The 18,259-nt window shown below is 43.6% G+C and overlaps 2 non-coding genes across 2 annotated transcripts; both read left to right on the plus strand.

The window, feature by feature from the left end:
• Window positions 1–7,413: 7,413 nt before the first annotated feature.
• On the plus strand, window positions 7,414–7,501 carry TRNAY-GUA (transfer RNA tyrosine (anticodon GUA)). Its single transcript is given in 2 exon segments — window positions 7,414–7,450; window positions 7,466–7,501. It is a non-coding gene; the product is annotated as a tRNA-Tyr (tRNA).
• Window positions 7,502–9,145: 1,644 nt separating this feature from the next.
• Window positions 9,146–9,233, plus strand: TRNAY-GUA (transfer RNA tyrosine (anticodon GUA)). The gene is given in 2 exon segments: window positions 9,146–9,182; window positions 9,198–9,233. It is a non-coding gene; the product is annotated as a tRNA-Tyr (tRNA).
• The last annotated feature ends 9,026 nt before the right edge of the window (window positions 9,234–18,259 follow it).

Genomic DNA, 18,259 nt, shown 5'->3' on the forward strand with positions numbered 1-18,259 from the left:
CATTCTTGTTTAATGTTTTCCTTATTGTAGATGTGTCAACAAAAATGTTAGCATGTGCCAGAGATTTCTGTAGGTCTTTAGCTGACACTCTGGGATTCTTCTTTAGCTCATGAAGCATTCTGTGCTGTGCTCTTGCAGTCTTGGAGTCTTTCTCCATTTGTAGACAGTCTGTCTTACCGTGGACACATGAACATCAAGACTTTTGGAGATACTTTTGTAACCCTTTCCAGCTTCATGCAAGTCAACAATTCTTGATCGTAGGTCTTCTGAGAGCTCTTTTCTGCGAGGCATGGTTCACATCAGACAGTGCTTCTTGAAACCAGTAAACCCAAAACAGGTGTGTGTTTTTTAAGGGCAGGACAGCTGTCAGCAACACATCCAATATCATCACACTGATTGGAGTCAAGTTTGGCTCACTCCTGGCTCCAATTAGCTCTGGGAGAAGTCATTAAGCTAGGGCCTCACATACTTTTTCCTCCCTGCACTGTGAATGTTTACATGTTATGTGCAATTAAACCATGTCAACATCTAATGTTTGTGTAGTATTATGTTCAGCAGACTGTGTTCTTCTATTGTTGTGACTTAGATGACGTTCAGAGCACATTTTATGCCCAATTCATGCAAAACTCCACGTAATCCCAAGGGGTTCACATACGTATTCTTGCAACTGTATTTATACTCATATGTGTTTTAGTGCTGCATTTTTGATCTATATGGTTTTAAGGATTTCGAGTTTTTTTCCTTATGCAAGCTGCTTTTATTTCTATTTTTAAGAAGCGCTCACTTGATTGTTTATTTTACATTATATGAATTTTCTTTGCCGGCCTACATGTAAATGGAGGGGTGGTGGAGAAGAGAAGCAGTAAAAAGATATGAGTCTGTTTAATATTATGGCCTACAATGTGAAGGTTTTGAGGGAAGTATACCAACATTCTATAGACGTGGTCTTCTTACAAGAGACACACCTAACCTATGATTCAAATGTCAAGTTATATTGAAGGAGCTATCCACACTAGCATTATGCGGATTCACCAATAAAGAGGGCTAAAGGAGTTGCAATTGGGTTTTCCAAAAATATAGGTTTTAAGGTGGAGGAGAAACTGGTTGACCCAGAGGGTCGATACTTGGGCCTTAGAGGAGAAATACAAGGACAAAAATATACGCTAGTTAATATCTACTGCCCAAATAAGAACCTATAAACATTTCTACAAGAAGTGCTTGGTAAAATATTGAATTTTAAGAAAGGTGGTCTGATTGTAGCTGTTGACTTTAATTTGTGCCTGGATCCATGGATGGATGCGTCTTCTGGTGTGCAGAGAGAGGGAGGTAGAAGAGTAAGAATGCTAAAAAAGAGATTGTATCAAAATCAATTAATAGATATTTGGAGAGTGAAACTCCCTAGAGAAAGAGATTATACCTTCTACTCGTCTGTGCACAGATCATAGTCACAATTGGATTATATTCTAATAGAGCACAGACAATTGGAAGCATTAATTAAATCCGACATTAAGGTGATATCTATATCAGTCCATGCCCCTTTTACAGAGAGCTTATGGGTAGGTGGAGATCAAAATAAGAGGGCAATGTGGAGACTAAATGAGTCACTTATACAAGACTCCAAAATAGAGGAAAGGTTAAAGGAAGAAATTGAGCAATTTTTTGCTTTGAATGAAACAGAGGAATTATTGGTGGCCACCATAAGGGGAATTTTGATAGCTTTAGGGACAAAAAAAAAGAAAGAACATGAGATGAAAATAAAGGAGGTAATGGAAGAGTTATATAAATTAGAACAGATTAATAAACAAAAAAACAGGATTTAGAGGTATATCAGAAGATCACCCGTAAAAGAGAAGAATTGAAACAGGAGACCAGGAAGGTTTTTAATAGCGTTTCAAAGGAAAGATACAGGTGGGGGAATAGGCCAGGGAAATATCTGATGAAAAGGTTGAAGGAGAAGAAATCCAAAAATTATATAGCTAATATGTCCAAAAGTTTTATAGTAAGCTCTACGAGGTGAACCTTAAAAATCAGAAAGGAATAGAGGAAGAGAAGAATAGGAAAAGACTAGAATTCCTTAAGGAGACACAATTACCAAAATTAGCAGAAGATAAATTAGCAGCCCTAGATCGTATAATCTCTCAAAATGAAATTAGAGCAGCTTTGAAGAATATGGCTGGAGGAAAGAGCCCGGGTCCCGGTGGTTATATGGTAGAATATTATAAAAAAATGTAAAGAAATGTTAATACCTAAACTTTGTAGTTATATGAATGCATTAGGAGAAGGGACAGCAATGAGAGAAGAATCACGCCATGCACATATAACAGTTATCCTTAACCACTTGAGCTCCTGAGGATTTACCCCCCTTAATGACCAGGCCTCTTTTTGCCACTCGGCGCTGCACTGGTCATGCAATGCTGCACCCAAACGAAATTTACGTCCTTTTTTTCACACAAATAGAGCTTTCTTTCGGTGTAATTTGATCACCTGTGCGCTTTTTATTTTTCACGCTATAAACAAAAAAAGGCCCAAATTTTTAAGAAAAACAATATTTTTTACTTTCAGCTATAAAAAATATATAGTAAACTCAAAGTTGGTTATAAATTTAGGCCAAAATGTATTCTGCTACATGTTTTTGGTAAAAAAATCCCAATAAGTGTATATTGATTGCTTTGTGTGGAAGTTATAGCGTCTACAATCTATGGTATAGATACTGAAATTTCCGCCATTTTTCTGCTATACAGCGCTGCGCTAGTTTAACGGACAATTGTGCGGTCATGCAATACGGTACATAAATGAAATTTACATTCTTTTTTTCCCCCACAAATTGAGCTTTCTTTTGGTGGTATTTGAGCGCCTGTGCGGTTTTTATTTTTTGCGCTATAAAAAAAAGGCTGACAATTTTGAGAAAAAAAAACAATATTTTGGACTTTTTGCTATAAAACATGTCCAGTAAAAAAAAATGCAAAAATCAAATTTAGTCATAAATTTCTGCCAAAATGCATTCTGCGACATGTCTTTGCTAAAAAAAAACCCAATATGTGTAAATTAATTGGTTTACGTGAAAGTTATAGCGTTTACAAATGGCGGGAAAGATACTGGGATTTTTAATTTTTATTTATAGTAATAATGGCGCCGATCAGCGACATATGGCGGCAATCAGCGACATATGACGGCGACCAGCGACTTATGGCGGGACTGCGGCGGACATTTTGACACTGGGGGGGAACTGACTTGGGGTCACTGACATCCCCAGTGACACCAATACAGTGATCAGTGAAAAAAAACCACTGAAACTGAACTAATGTCACTGGGGAGGAAGGGGTTAACATTTTTAGAATTTGCTATGTAAGGGGAGTGTTTTACTAGGGGGCGGGGGTGTGTACTGGACGGGGGGGGGGGGAGGGAAGGGGGAGCTGTTTGAGGGAGAGAAACTCTTCTCTCCCTCTGCAGCTTGTCGGCGAACTGTCACAGAGCAGGGCTGTGTGTAAACAATGCAGCCCTGCTCTGTGTCAGTGATCACCGCTCATCGTGGGAAAATGGCCGGTAAAAACTGTCTGTGACCCAGCGGCGGAGACCTGCTGCTGACTCCTGCGGGACAGGTAGGGCGGGCGCGCGCTACCTGTTTTGAAGGCAGCCGTTTTAAAACGTGCTTTTGCCTACGAGCGCCGCCCTGTCACCGTTTATATGCGGTGGCTGGGCGGCAAGTGGTTAAAGAAGGGAAGAACAGTGCACAATTTGCTAACTATAGACCCATATCACTATTAAATACTAATACAAAGTTATTTGTGAAAGTCCTATCCACCAGGCAGAAGGAGCCGATGCCATAGTGGATACATCTAAATCAGGTGGGATTTGTCCCAGGGAGAGAAAGAAGAAGAACATTGTTAATTTTACAGAAAGCAAGGAAAGGGAAATAGTCGGCGATTATATTGTCGATAGATGCAGAAAAATCTTTTGACAGGGTAGACTTGGGATTTATGATCAACACTCTGGAAGTATTAGGAATAGGGAGTAAAATGATAAGATGGATAAAAGGGCTCTATGATTGACCTTCTGCATCAATCAGGGTGAATGGGTCTCTTCAAGTCCATTAAAATGTATAATGGTACTAGACTAGGGTGTCCATTATCACCACTGTTGTTTGTAATATCCTTGAAGCCATTGCTAGTAATGGTAAAAAAGAATACAGATATTCGATGAATTGAAATTAGGAGAAGTGGAACACAAGGTTGCAGCATATGCAGATGACATGTTGATTTATATTTTTAATCCCAGAATGTTGTTGCCTAATCTAATGGGACTATTAAAATGAAATGGGGAGCTGTCAAACTTGAAAATAAATTTATCAAAATCAGATCTTAAATATTAACGCATCTGAGGCAGAGAGGCAGACTCTACAAAAAGACTTTTCTTTCACATGGAGGGAGATAGAATTAAGTTACTTAGGAATAAAGTTAACTTCGTCAATAAAAAACTTATATCAAGTTAATTATATCCCATCAATAAATGACATTAAAGACGAGTTGAGAAGACTCTCAATAGGGTGGGTCTCATGGATAGGACATATTAACTTGGTTAAGATGGTGATAGTGCCAAAAATCCTGTATAAGTTTCAAATGCACCCAATATATTTACCAGGATCTTTCTTCAGGATAATAAGAAAAATGATACTGAGGTTTATATGGACTAATCAGAAAACAAGAATTCATTATGAGACTCTATGCAACAACAAAAAGAAAGGAGGACTGAATGGGGTTTATTTACTAAAGCTGGAGAGTCCAAAATCAGACTCCCTTCTGCATAGAAACCAATCAGCTTCCAGGTTTCATTGCCAAAGCTTCATTGAACAAGCTGAGGTTAGAAGCTGATTGGTTTCTATGCAGAAGGGAGTCTGATTTTGGACTCTCCAGCTTTAGTAAATAAACCCCAATTTGTCAAACATGAGGACATATTATATGTCGGTGTTGCTATCCCGGGTGGTAGACTGGACATAGTTCAGACAAAAAAAGTTGGGCTAGAAAGGAAGGCATATTCAGTCCTGTACAGCTGGAGAGGAATATCTGGATTCCATGGAAGTTTTGAGTATTAGGTGAAAAAAGCAGTACACTGACAAGAGAGGTGTTAAGAATATGGGATGGGTTGCATAAATCAATGGCTTGGGAGTATAATTCACAGTTGATACTCCTGGAGAACACAGCTTTTTTTCCACCAGGGAATGATAATATTGCTGGGAAATGGTTTAGAAAAAGAAATGCATAAATAATGTTTATAATAGACAAGAAGCAATTATGTGAATTTAAGGATTAAAGGAGTAAAAAAGATTTATTTTACACATAGATATTATCAATTAGGACATTTTGTCTCAACACATCACCAACCATTGAGAATTCAGGAGGATATGCTTATAAACACGCAACGTCCTGACCAGGGGAGAGAGGGTGAAAAAGACCCTCTCCAAGACCAAACCAATGAATCTGCTGCGTCCTCTGCTGTCTGTTGGCCTGCTCGTGGGCTTTCAGGAGAGTATTAATGATCTGTGAAGAGCAGACTGAGCTGACTAGCCTACGCCTTTCAAACTGCGAGCCTGCAGATGTCATCTTTTGCGGACAAGGGTGCAGGAATTGCACATGATGGAGGAGGTCCAGAGATGGTGGAAGTAAAGTTGGAGTCTCTAGAGCGAGTAATGGGAGAAGAGGAAATCAAGGTGTGTGGGGCCAAAATGGGCTGCTGGCAATGAATGTGGAGAAGTAGAGATGAAAGGTGTAGAGAAATTTGAAGGTGCCAGGAAGTGGGGGAAGTACATACCCCAGCGTGAAATTCCACAATTGGTGTGAAGCATCCACGTCCTGTGAAGTTGAAAGCTTGACTTGGTCCAGAAAGGCGTGCCACTTACTGTTGAGCTGGGTGTCCATAAGAGGAAGTTGCGTAATTGTCATGTCCTGCGAATGTGCCCTTTGCCTTCTTCAATGACCATCCAAGGAGTTAAGCTGAGTACAGAGGCCGAGAGGTGTGTGGGTAAGTCGGTAGAAAAGCAAAACTTCCCTCCCCGTCGGGGAATCGAACCCCAGTCTCCCGCGTGACAGGCGGGGATACTCACCACTATACTAACGAACACAAGTTGGGGAAGGGTGCCTGCTCCTGGCTAAAGTACTTATGGCTACTCAGTTTCTCAATAGAGCTCCCTGCCTCCTCGGTTTGCCTTGCGCTCGGCCAGCCCTGGGCAGCTGCACCTCACCCCTTACAGCGGGACACGCGCACCGCATACACACGCTTACGCTATCACTGCCCTTTACGCCAGTATGACTATGCTTGTGGAACAGGCTGCATGATCCTTTTTGACTCCAGCAAGGATCACAAGCACACCTTTTTTTAGCGCTTCGACTTTCAGTTGCTTGAAGCCAAGCCTTTTGGGATATCTCCTTCATCAGGGCCATGGGGATTTTTCAAATCCCCCTACAAAGAAAGGAAGAGGAGAGGAGGAAGTAGAATTGTTAGTGACACTTAAGGTACAGTGGGATAGGTAGGATGAGAACCATCCAAGAATACAGGAACTGAGACAAAATTAGCAAATTTTTTTGTGGAGGAGGGGTGGTCAACCCCTATCAAGGGCAGTCAAAATGTCCAAGAGTAGTACAGAATAGGGTTCATTGGTTTTAGCTGTATAGATAAGGATGGGTACCGCTTGGACCGATCCCCACAGAGCCTCTGTGACCAAGCCCCCTATGGTCAGGGCAAGATGCATCAGAGGGCATGGCCAGAGTGATGGGTGAGGGCATCTTACTACATCTTGTTCCTCTCTGACTCCTGGAAATCTGTTCGAGAGGCATCCATTCTTATCTATACCGCTAAATTTCTGGAGTAACTTGGGTTGCTGCTCCCATCTTTTTTTCTCTGCCAGCGGGGTGATTTTCATTTTCTGTCAGCCTCAAGCGGTTCAAGAAGCACACCTTTGGTTCTCATTGGTTTTAACTGTTAGATTGTTTGTGGGTTAAGGAGTGCAGTTTCTGTGGAATGTTGAGGGCAACATCCAGACTGAAGGGGATCAAGAAGGTTGTAGGTTACTTACCCCTGACCCCTACACTCAATATATTATGTGAATTCTTTTTTGAATCTTGGTGTGCTTCGTGTATTTTTTTCAGAGCTGTGTAGTAATCCAGTGTGAGACTTTACAAACTCCTGATATGTTGCTTTGGTGGTATAGCGTTGAGCATATCTGCCTTCCAAACACTTAATCTGGCTTTGATTCCTGGCAAACACAAAATGTTGCTTTTCTTTTGTTGCTAACATTTTATAGTTAACTTTCTAATGATTCAGTCTATAAAAGCCATCCTTCTTATCTAATAGTGCACTTTAGTAGGTAAATATGTGTACTAAGTCAAGGTGTAGGTAGTGACAGCTAGAGATCAATCAGCCCCTTCGATAGCTCAGCTGGTAGAGCGGAGGACTGTAGAGGAAACATGCAGGAATCCTTAGGTCGCTGGTTCAATTCCGGCTCGAAGGATGCATTTTTATTTTTTTTACCCTTGACTAGAAACAAGCCAGATTCAATCCATGTTCAATTGTAACATTTTGTTTATTTGCATTTTTTTCATCTGAAGGACAAAGGAAATAAATGGAATACAAAAACACTGGTGCTGGAATGTGCCCATTCATACCTGTAATGGGACAGATACATTTGTTTGCCTAAGTTTAGGGCCCCGCCTGTGCGGGTGTTCGCTGCTCCAGGGCCGCACATGATCCCGCAGCCACAATCACCCAGACAGAAACCGTGCTGCCACCCAGGAGATGCGTGTGGGCGCCATTAATGCTAATGGAACTCTCATGCATTGGAAATCACAGCAGCCGCTTCCCTCACTGGGATCCGCACTATACGCTTTTTATGCAGGCTGCAATCTCAAAACTTTGATGCAACTTTGGACGCGTCCAACTTTGATGCAACTTTGGACGCGTCCAACTTTGATGCAACTTTGGACGCGTCCAACTTTGATGCAACTTTGGACGCGTCCAACTTTGATGCAACTTTGGACGCGTCCAACTTTGATGCAACTTTTTTTCTGTTAATAGGAAAGTTCTGTTCATGCAGTGCAGCTCTGATGTGACTTTGATGAAACGTTATACTCTCTGGAACTTGAGTAGTATTAAAGGATTGTAAGTGACACTGAAGGTACGGGGGGATAGTTAGGATGAGAACCAACAAAGAATACAGGAACTGGGACCAAAGGAGTGAAGTTTTTTAAGGAGGAGGAGGTGGTCAACCTTATCACAAGCAGCTGAAAGGTCCAGGATTAGGAGTACAGAATAGTGTCCATTGGTTTTAGTTGCTAACCCTTTGAGGACCAAGGGATGTATTTGTCCCATGTTTTTGTTGCCTGTATCATCTGATTAAGAACTTAAAACTCTTTTTTTTTTTTTTTTTGAGTCAAAATATTCAACAAACAACAAATGGATCTAGATTTTTGCCAATTATTTCATGAAATGGCTTAGTTACAGCAACTGAATTGTACGAACTTTAAAAACAAAAAAATTGATTATTTTGGCATTCCGTAATCTCATGGTCCTCAAAGGGTTAATAGATTGTGGGTTAAGGAGAGCAGTTTCTGTGGAGTGTTGAGGGAAAAATCCAGACCAGGGGTGGACTGACCATTTGGAAACTCAGGCACTGCCCGAGGGCCCGGGGTCAGTAGGGGGCCCCATGAGATGCCCCTGGTACCTTTTTCATAGGCTTTTTGGAGTTTGGGCAAGGACACAGGGGCCCCATGATCCCCTATTGCCCGGGGGCCCCATGAGTTGTCAGTCCGCCCCTGATCCAGACTGAAGGGGAGCAAGAATATATGATGTGAATTATTTTTTGAATCTTGGTGTGCTTTGTGTATTTCTTCCAGAGCTGTGTAGTAGTCCAGTGTGAGACTTTACAAACTCCTCCGATATGTTGCTTTGGTGGATTAGTATTGAGCATAGCTGCCTTCCAAACACTTAATCCTGGCCAACACAAAATGTTATTTTTCTTTTACTGCTAACATTTTATAGTTAACTTTCAAATGATTCAGTCTATAAATCCATCCTTCTTATCTAATAGTGCACTTTCGAAGGTAGATATGTATACTAAGTCAAAGTGTAAGCAGTGACACCAAGGGGACAATCAGCCCCTTCGATAGCTCAGCTGGTAGAGCGGAGGACTGTAGAAGAAACATACAGGAATCCTTAGGTCGCTGGTTCGATTCCGGCTCGAAGGATGGTAGTTTTATTTTTATTTTTTTTTACCCTTGACTAGAAACAAGCCAGATTCCATCATGTTCAATTGTTACCTTTTGTTTATTTGCATTTTTTTCATCTGAAGGAAAAAGGAAAGAAATGGAATACAATAAAACGCTGGTGCTGTAATGTGCCCATTCATACCTGTAATGGGACAGATACATTTGTTTACTTAAGCCTAGGGTCACGCCCGTGCCGGTGTTTGCTGCTCTAGGACCGCACCTGTTCCCTCAGCCACAATCACCCAGACAGAAACCGTGCTGCCACCCAGGAGATGCATGTGGGCGCCATTAATCCTAATGGTACCCTTACGCACTGGAAATCGCAGAAGCCACTTCCTACACTGGGAACCGCACTATATAGTTTTCACACAGGCTGCAATTTCAAAACTTTGATGTGACTTTGGGTGGGTGGGTGCGACTTTGATGCAACTTTGGACGGGTGCAACTTTGTTGCAACTTTTTTTTTGCTAATAGGAAAGTATGACAGTTCTGTTCACGTAGTGCGACTTTGATGTGACTTTAATGAAACTTTACACTCTCTGGCACTCGAGTAGTATTAAAGTAGCATCAAAGTGGCATCCAAATCACACCCTTCCAATGTCGCATCCAAGTTGCACCCATCCATAGTTGCATGAAAGTTGCACACATCCAAAGTTTTGTGAAGTTTCAAAGTGGTGGTCTGTTATACCAGCTGAAGAGGACATCAGAAGATGAGGAACACACATTCACACACATCCAAAGTCACATGTAGTTCATGTAGTGCGACTCTGATGTCTCTGATAGAAAGAGTATGGCACACCTGCAAACCTACCAAGACATGGCCGTCCACCTAAACTGACAGGTCAGGCAAGGAGAGCATTCATCAGAGAAGCAGACAAGAGGCCCATGGGAACTCTGGAGGAGCTGCAGAGATCCACAGCTCAGGTGGGAGAATCTGTCCACAGGACAACTATTAGTCGTGCTCTCCACAGATCTGGCCTTTATGGAAGAGCGGCAAGAAGAAAGCCATTGTTGGAAGAAAGCCATAAGAAGTCCCGTTTGCAGTTTGCGAGAAGCCATGTGGGGGACACAGCAAACATGTGGAAGAAGGGGCTCTGGTCAGATGAGACCAAAATTTTATTTTTTGGTCTAAAAGCAAAATGCTGTGTGTGGCGGAAAACTAGCACTGCACATCACCCTGATCACACCATCCCCATCGTGAAACATGGTGGTGGCAGCATCATGTTGTGAGGATGCTTTTCTTCAGCAGGGACAGGGAAGCTGGTCAGAGTTGATGGGAAGATGGATGGAGCCAAATACAGGGCAATCTTAGAAGAAAACCTGTTAGAGTCTGCAAAAGACTTGAGACTGGGAAAAAATTAACAAAGAAAAAAAAATGGGAACAGCGGTGACATAGAAGTGCTGTAAAACACATTGACACTTCACTGACACCACTACACTGCTGTTCACTACACTACACCACACCACACCACACTACTCTCCTAACACTCCACTAAGCTCCAGCAACACACCACACCACACTACACCACACCACACCACACCACACCACACCACACTACACTACACCACACTACACTACACTACACTACACTACACTACACTACACTACACTACACTACACTACACCACACTACACTACACCACACTACACTACACTACACTACACTACACTACACTACACTACACTACACCACACCACACTACACTACACCACACTACACTACACTACACTACACTACACTACACTACACTACACCACACTACACTACACTACACTACACTACACCACACTACACCAAACTACACTACACTACACTACACTACACTACACTACACTACACTACACTACACTACACTACACTACACCACACCACACCACACCACACTACACTACACTACACTACACCACACCACACTACACTACACTACACCACACTACACCACACCAAACTACACTACACCACACCACACTACACTACACTACACTACACCACACCACACTACACTACACTACACCACACTACACCACACCACACTACACTACACTACACCACACTACACCACACTACACTACACTACACCACACCACACCACACTACACTACTCTCCTAACACTCCACTAAGCTCCAGCAACACACCACACTACACTACACCACACCACACCACACCACACCACACCACACCACACTACACTACACTACACTACACCACACTACACCAAACTACACTACACCACACCAAACTACACTACACTACACTACACTACACTACACTACACCACACCACACTACACTACACTACACTACACTACACCACACTACACCAAACTACACTACACCACACCAAACTACACTACACTACACTACACTACACTACACTACACTACACCACACCACACCACACTACACTACACTACACTACACTACACTACACTACACTACACTACACTACACTACACTACACTACACCACACCACACCACACCACACTACACTACACTACACCACACCAAACTACACTACACTACACTACACTACACTACACTACACTACACTACACCAAACTACACTACACCACACCAAACTACACTACACTACACTACACCACACCACACCACACCACACCACACTACACTACACTACACTACACTACACTACACTACACTACACCACACCACACCACACCACACCAAACTACACCACACCAAACTACACTACACTACACTAAACTACACCACACTACACTACACTACACTACACTACACCACACCACACCACACTACACTACACTACACTACACTACACCACACCACACCACACTACTCTCCTAACACTCCACTAAGCTCCAGCAACACAAGGCTCCTGTGTAAGCAGCCTTATATAGTGTGGGGTGTGAACTCAGCCGTGAGTCATGTTTGGCCAAAGCCATCATGACTTTGGCCAATCATGGCTCTCACAGTGCATTATGCTATGATTGGCCAAAGCATTGCACCTGACCTGTGGCCAGATGCATTGCTTTGGCCAATCATGGCTCTCACAATGCACTGTGAAAGAGCAGTGCATTGTAGGGAGCTCGACGGGCGAACAGTTCTTATCGTTCATGTGTTCGGCGAACACACCAACGGCCGATGTTCGATCAAACTTACATTTGACTAGAACATCGAACCCAACACTACTAATAATATACATTGTCACTGGCTCAGAAGGTATTAACATTTAGAGAGAATCAAAAGGAAGTGGAGCTTCACCCAAAATGAGCTGTTCCACTTGCTTGCCTCCTCCCCCATCCACTGCCAAATTTGGCACTTTTTTAGGTGGAGCTGGTACCTGGTTTTGAAAAGTACCCACTCCCACTTCTGGGTAAGATCGCAGAGGCCATCTTTTGGCCCCTCCGACTTTCCCCCGCAGCCCTCTGTGACACACACAGGTCCCAGAAGACTGCAAGACAGTCATGCAGTGCAGCGAGGCCCATGCATGGGTAGAAGGAAGCCGGCTGTAAAAGCAGAAGGCTTCTATGCCGGTTTCCCTTACCCAAGATTCCAGCTCCTGCGCCCAAAGCTGATTGAAGAATCGTCTCCGGTGAGGACATCGCTGGATCCCTGGACAGGTAAGTGTCCTTATATTAAAAGTCAGCAGCTACAGGATTTATGACTGCGGACTTGTAATTTTTTTGTGGAGACTGGAGCTCCGCTTTAACTGTGTGCCTAACAATTTTTACTGTGTGCAGTATTCACTAAGCAATGTACCGGTTGTTACTCCTTGCAGTAAGAAAAAAGAAACGGCACATAACCGCTGTCTGTGGAGAGCTCTGTGTTGTTTCCCAACACAGGGCTCTCTTCTGTCATTCACTGAGCTGATCAGCGGGTCCCAGGCCATAAAACACCGGGACCTGCTGATCGGCATGCCAATGTCAGGGCAGGAGCTGTGGAACGGACAGGCAGGCCTAGTGGCAGGGTCACGCACTGACTGACGACAACCACCACCCACAGACCGGAGTCCCTCAGGGTGCGGAGTCTAAGTCCCAGGCTGACCTTCACCAGGGCCCCTGATCGTGGGGATGGACTTGACGCAGCCAGGAACCAGGTCACAGCCCCCGAGACACCCCAGCTGCGGTAATGGCCGCCGCCAATGGCGTGTAGCCGGTAGGAACCAGATCAGACAATAGCGTAGTCGGGCAGGCCGGGTCGACAACAACGGGACAAACGGTACAGAACAGTAGACAAGAATAACAGGTCACAGGCCGGGTTCAGCAATGGGAGGTCAGATCAAAGGAAACCGCAGAGAATGGTCTAGTCCAGCAATGGGCAAACTACGGCCCGCGGGCCGTATACGGCCCGGCGGACCTTTTAATCCGGGCCCGCGGAGCTAGGCTCCCGCTAGGCTCCTCTCACAGTCCGCCGTGTAGCATGAAAATCTGTCTCCTATGAGGATCTGTCCCCCTCGACGTATCTGCGCATGTGCCGGAGATCGCCGATCGGCTGCTAATGCCTGAAACTGGCACATGCGCAGATACGTCGAGGGGGACAGATCCTCATAGGAGACAGATTTTCATGCTACACCGGAACGGCGCGGGAACACGGCGACAGGAGCAAAGGTAAGTGAATTGACACAGGGGGGACTTAATATGGGGAATGAATTACTATAGGGGGGATGAATTACTATATGGGGGATGAATTACTATGGGGGATGAATTACTATGGGGGATGAATTACTATATGGGGGATGAATTACTATGGGGGATGAATTACTATATGGGGGATGAATTACTATATGGGGGATGAATTACTATGGGGGATGAATTACTATATGGGGGATGAATTACTATGGGGGATGAATTACTATATGGGGGATGAATTACTATGGGGGATGAATTACTATATGGGGGATGAATTACTATGGGGGATGAATTACTATATGGGGGATGAATTACTATATGGGGGATGAATTACTATGGGGGATGAATTACTATGGGGGATGAATTACTATATGGGGGATGAATTACTATGGGGGATGAATTACTATATGGGGGATGAATTACTATATGGGGGATGAATTACTATGGGGGATGAATTACTATATGGGGGATGAATTACTATGGGGGATGAATTACTATATGGGGGATGAATTACTATGGGGGATGAATTACTATATGGGGGATGAATTACTATGGGGGATGAATTACTATATGGGGGATGAATTACTATATGGGGGATGAATTACTATATGGGGGATGAATTACTATGGGGGATGAATTACTATATGGGGGATGAATTACTATATGGGGGATGAATTACTATGGGGGATGAATTACTATGGGGGATGAATTACTATGGGGGATGAATTACTATATGGGGGATGAATTACTATATGGGGGATGAATTACTATGGGGGATGAATTACTATATGGGGGATGAATTACTATGGGGGATGAATTACTATATGGGGGACGAATTACTATATGGGGGATGAATTACTATATGGGGGATGAATTACTATGGGGGATGAATTACTATATGGGGGATGAATTACTATGGGGGATGAATTACTATATGGGGGATGAATTACTATATGGGGGATGAATTACTGTGGGGGATGAATTACTATATGGGGGATGAATTAGTATATGGTGGATGAATTACTATATGGGGGATGAATTACTATATGGGGGATGAATTACTATGGGGGATGAATTACTATATGGGGGATCAATTACTATGGGGGATGAATTACTATGGGGGATGAATTACTATGGGGGATGAATTACTATATGGGGGATGAATTACTATGGGGGATGAATTACTATATGGGGGATGAATTACTATATGGGGGATTAATTACTAAGCTTACTATGGGGGAATATTACTATACTTACTATGGATGACACATACACATCATTCATCTACTCTTGGTCCGGCCCCCGGGTCCAATATATGAACCCATTGCGGCCCTCAAGTCAAAAAGTTTGCCCACCCCTGGTCTAGTCAAAAGCCGAGTCAGATTCCAGGAGCATCACGAGAGTATAAACAGAGATGTTGCAACACTAACACACAAGACACGAATGCAAAGAGCACGTGCGGACAACAGGCTTATATGTGATCAACCACACCCCTCTGGGGGATGGACCGCAGAGGCCTGAAGGCATAAAAGACTCCCACCATGCTCTGCAGAAACCCAAGATGGATGCCAGCACATGGAGCAGCATAACCTCTGGGAAAAGGTAGGACCTTGACAGTCATGAAGCGAATGGCAGTGCAGCCAGGGTGGTAGGTGAGCATATTCGCGCCCCCAACCCAAAAGAGCCAGATCACATTTACTGTATGTATGCGATCCAGCGCAGTGCGGCTACTCTGCCACAGTAAAACTGAAGGTAGGCAGTCACCAGCTGATTAACCTTCTGGGTTCAATGGTGTAATGGTCAGTACTGTGGACTTTAAATCCAGCAATCCAAGTTCAACTCTCAGTAGAACCTTTCTTACATGTAGTTGGTTGATTTCTTTTTTTTTTATGTTGGGGCTTCGCTCATACTACTAAAGACAGCAGTTTTCTAATGTAAAAGTCAAAAGAAAAAAAAAAAAATTTCAATGCCATGGTTGTGTTTTTAGCCTTCAAATAAAAGTGCCATTCTATGTCCATTCCTGTTACACCACTATAGTGCCAACTGCATGATCCTTATATGATCCTCAACTTCTGATGTCCTCTCCAGCTGGTATAACAGACCGGCACTTTACACTCCTCCAGAGCAACAATCCACAAGGGTTTTATGGTGTAATAGTTAGTACTTTGAATCCAGCAATCTGAGTTCAAATCTCAGTAAAACATTTCTTACACGTAGTTGGTTGATCATTTTTTTTCATGTTGAAGCATCGCATATACTACTAAAGACAGCAGTTTTCCAACGTAAAAGTCAAAAGAAGAAAAAAAACGAAATTTCAATGCCATGGTTGTGTTTTTAGCCTTCAAAAAAAGTGCCGTTCTATGGCCATTCCTGTTACACCACTATAGTGCCAACTGCATGCCCCTTATATGTTCCTCATCTTCTGATGTCCTCTCCAGCTGGTATAGCAGACCACCACTTTGAAACTTCACAAACAGGCACTGGATGTGGTAAAGCCGCATATTGCTTGCAATGGCAAGAACTCATTGGTCAGCACTGACCACGTTGACCAAAGAGAATCTCTGCTTTGTTTGGAGACATCCTGTAAGAAACCAGAATGATTGGTCATTTCCCAACTCAGGGCTCTCTTCTGTCATTCACTGAGCCGATCAGCGGCTTCTGGCCTTAATCATTGGCCGGCACCTACTGATCAGCAAGTGATGAAGCACATGACAGTACAGCTGGGGTGGCAGGTAAGCATGCTTGTGCACCTACCCAGAAGAGCCAGATCATGTACATGTATGTGATCCGGGCCCTGGCTCAGTAGGGCCACTCTGCCACAGTACAGGTGGAACTCGAAAAATTAGAATATCGTGCAAAAGTTGATTTATTTCAGTGCAGCAACTTAAAAGGTGAAACTAATATATGAGATAGACTCATTAAATGCAAAGCAAGATAGTTCAAGCTGTGATTTGTCATAACTGTGATGATTTTGGCTTACAGCTCATGAAAACCCCAAATCCACAATCTCAGAAAATGAGAATATTGTGAAAAGGTGCAATATTCTTGGCTCAAAGTGTCCCACTCTAATCAGCCAATTAAGCCATAACACCTGCAAAGGGTTCCTGAGCCTTTAAATGGTCTCTCAGTCTGGTTCAGTAGGAATCACAATCATGGGAAAGACTGCTGACCTGACAGTTGTGCAGAAAACCATCATTGACACCCTCCATAAGGAGGGAAAGCCTCAAAAGGTAATTGCAGTTGGATGTTCCCAAAGTGCTGTATCAAAGCACATTAATAGAAAGTTATGTGGAAGGGAAAAGTGTGGAAGAAAAAGGTGCACAAGCAGCAGGGATGACCGCAGCCTGGAGAGGATTGTCAGGAAAAGAACAATCAAAAGTGTTGGGGACTTTCACAAGGAGTGGACTGAGGCTGGAGTCAGTGCATCAAGAGCCACCACACACACAGACGGATCCTGGACATGGGCTTCAAATGTCGTATTCCTCTTGTCAAGCCGCTCCTGAACAACAAACAACGTCAGAAGCGCCTTACCTGGGCTAAAGAAAAACAGACCTGGTCTGTTGCTCAGTGGTCCAAAGTCCTCTTTTCTGATGAGAGCAACTTTTGCATCTCATTTGGAAACCAAGGACCCTGAGTATGGAGGAAGAATGGAGAGGCCCAAGGACCCCGAGTATGGAGGAAGAATGGAGAGGCCCAAGGACCCAGAGTATGGAAGAAGAATGGAGAGGCCCAAGGACCCCGAGTATGGAGGAAGAATGGAGAGGCACACACTGCAAGATGCTTGAAGTCCAGTGTGAAGTTTCCACAGTCTGTGTTGATTTGGGGAGCCATGTCATCTGCTGGTGTTGGTCCACTGTGCTTCATTAAGTCCAGGGTCAATGCAGCCGTCTACCAGGAGATTTTGGAGCACTTCATGCTTCCTTCCACAGACGAGCTTTATGGGGATGCTGACTTCATTTTCCAGCAGGACTTGACACCTGCCTACACTGCCAAAAGCACCAAAACATGGTTCAATGACCGTGGGATTACTGTGCTTGATTGGCCAGCAAACTCGCCTGACCTAAATCCCATAGAGAATCTATGGGGCATTTCCAAGAGAAAGATGAGAGACATGAGACCGAACAATGCAGAAGAGCTGAAGGCCGCTATTGAAGCATCCTGGTCTTCCATAACACCTCAGCAGTGCCACAGGCTGATAGCTTCCATGCCACGCCGCATTGAGGCAGTAATTGCTGCAAAAGGGGCCCAAACCAAGTACTGAGTACATATGCATGCTTATACTTTTCAGAGGTCTGATATTGTTCTATGTACAATCCTTGTTTTATTGATTGCATGGAATATTCTAATTTTCTGAGATTGTGGATTTGGGGCTTTCATGAGCTGTAAGCCATA

This window comes from Staurois parvus, unplaced genomic scaffold, assembly GCF_062004578.1.
Source record: "Staurois parvus isolate SC_StPar_1 unplaced genomic scaffold, SC_StPar_1.0 ptg000782l, whole genome shotgun sequence".
In the NCBI taxonomy this organism is placed as follows: domain Eukaryota; kingdom Metazoa; phylum Chordata; class Amphibia; order Anura; family Ranidae; genus Staurois; species Staurois parvus.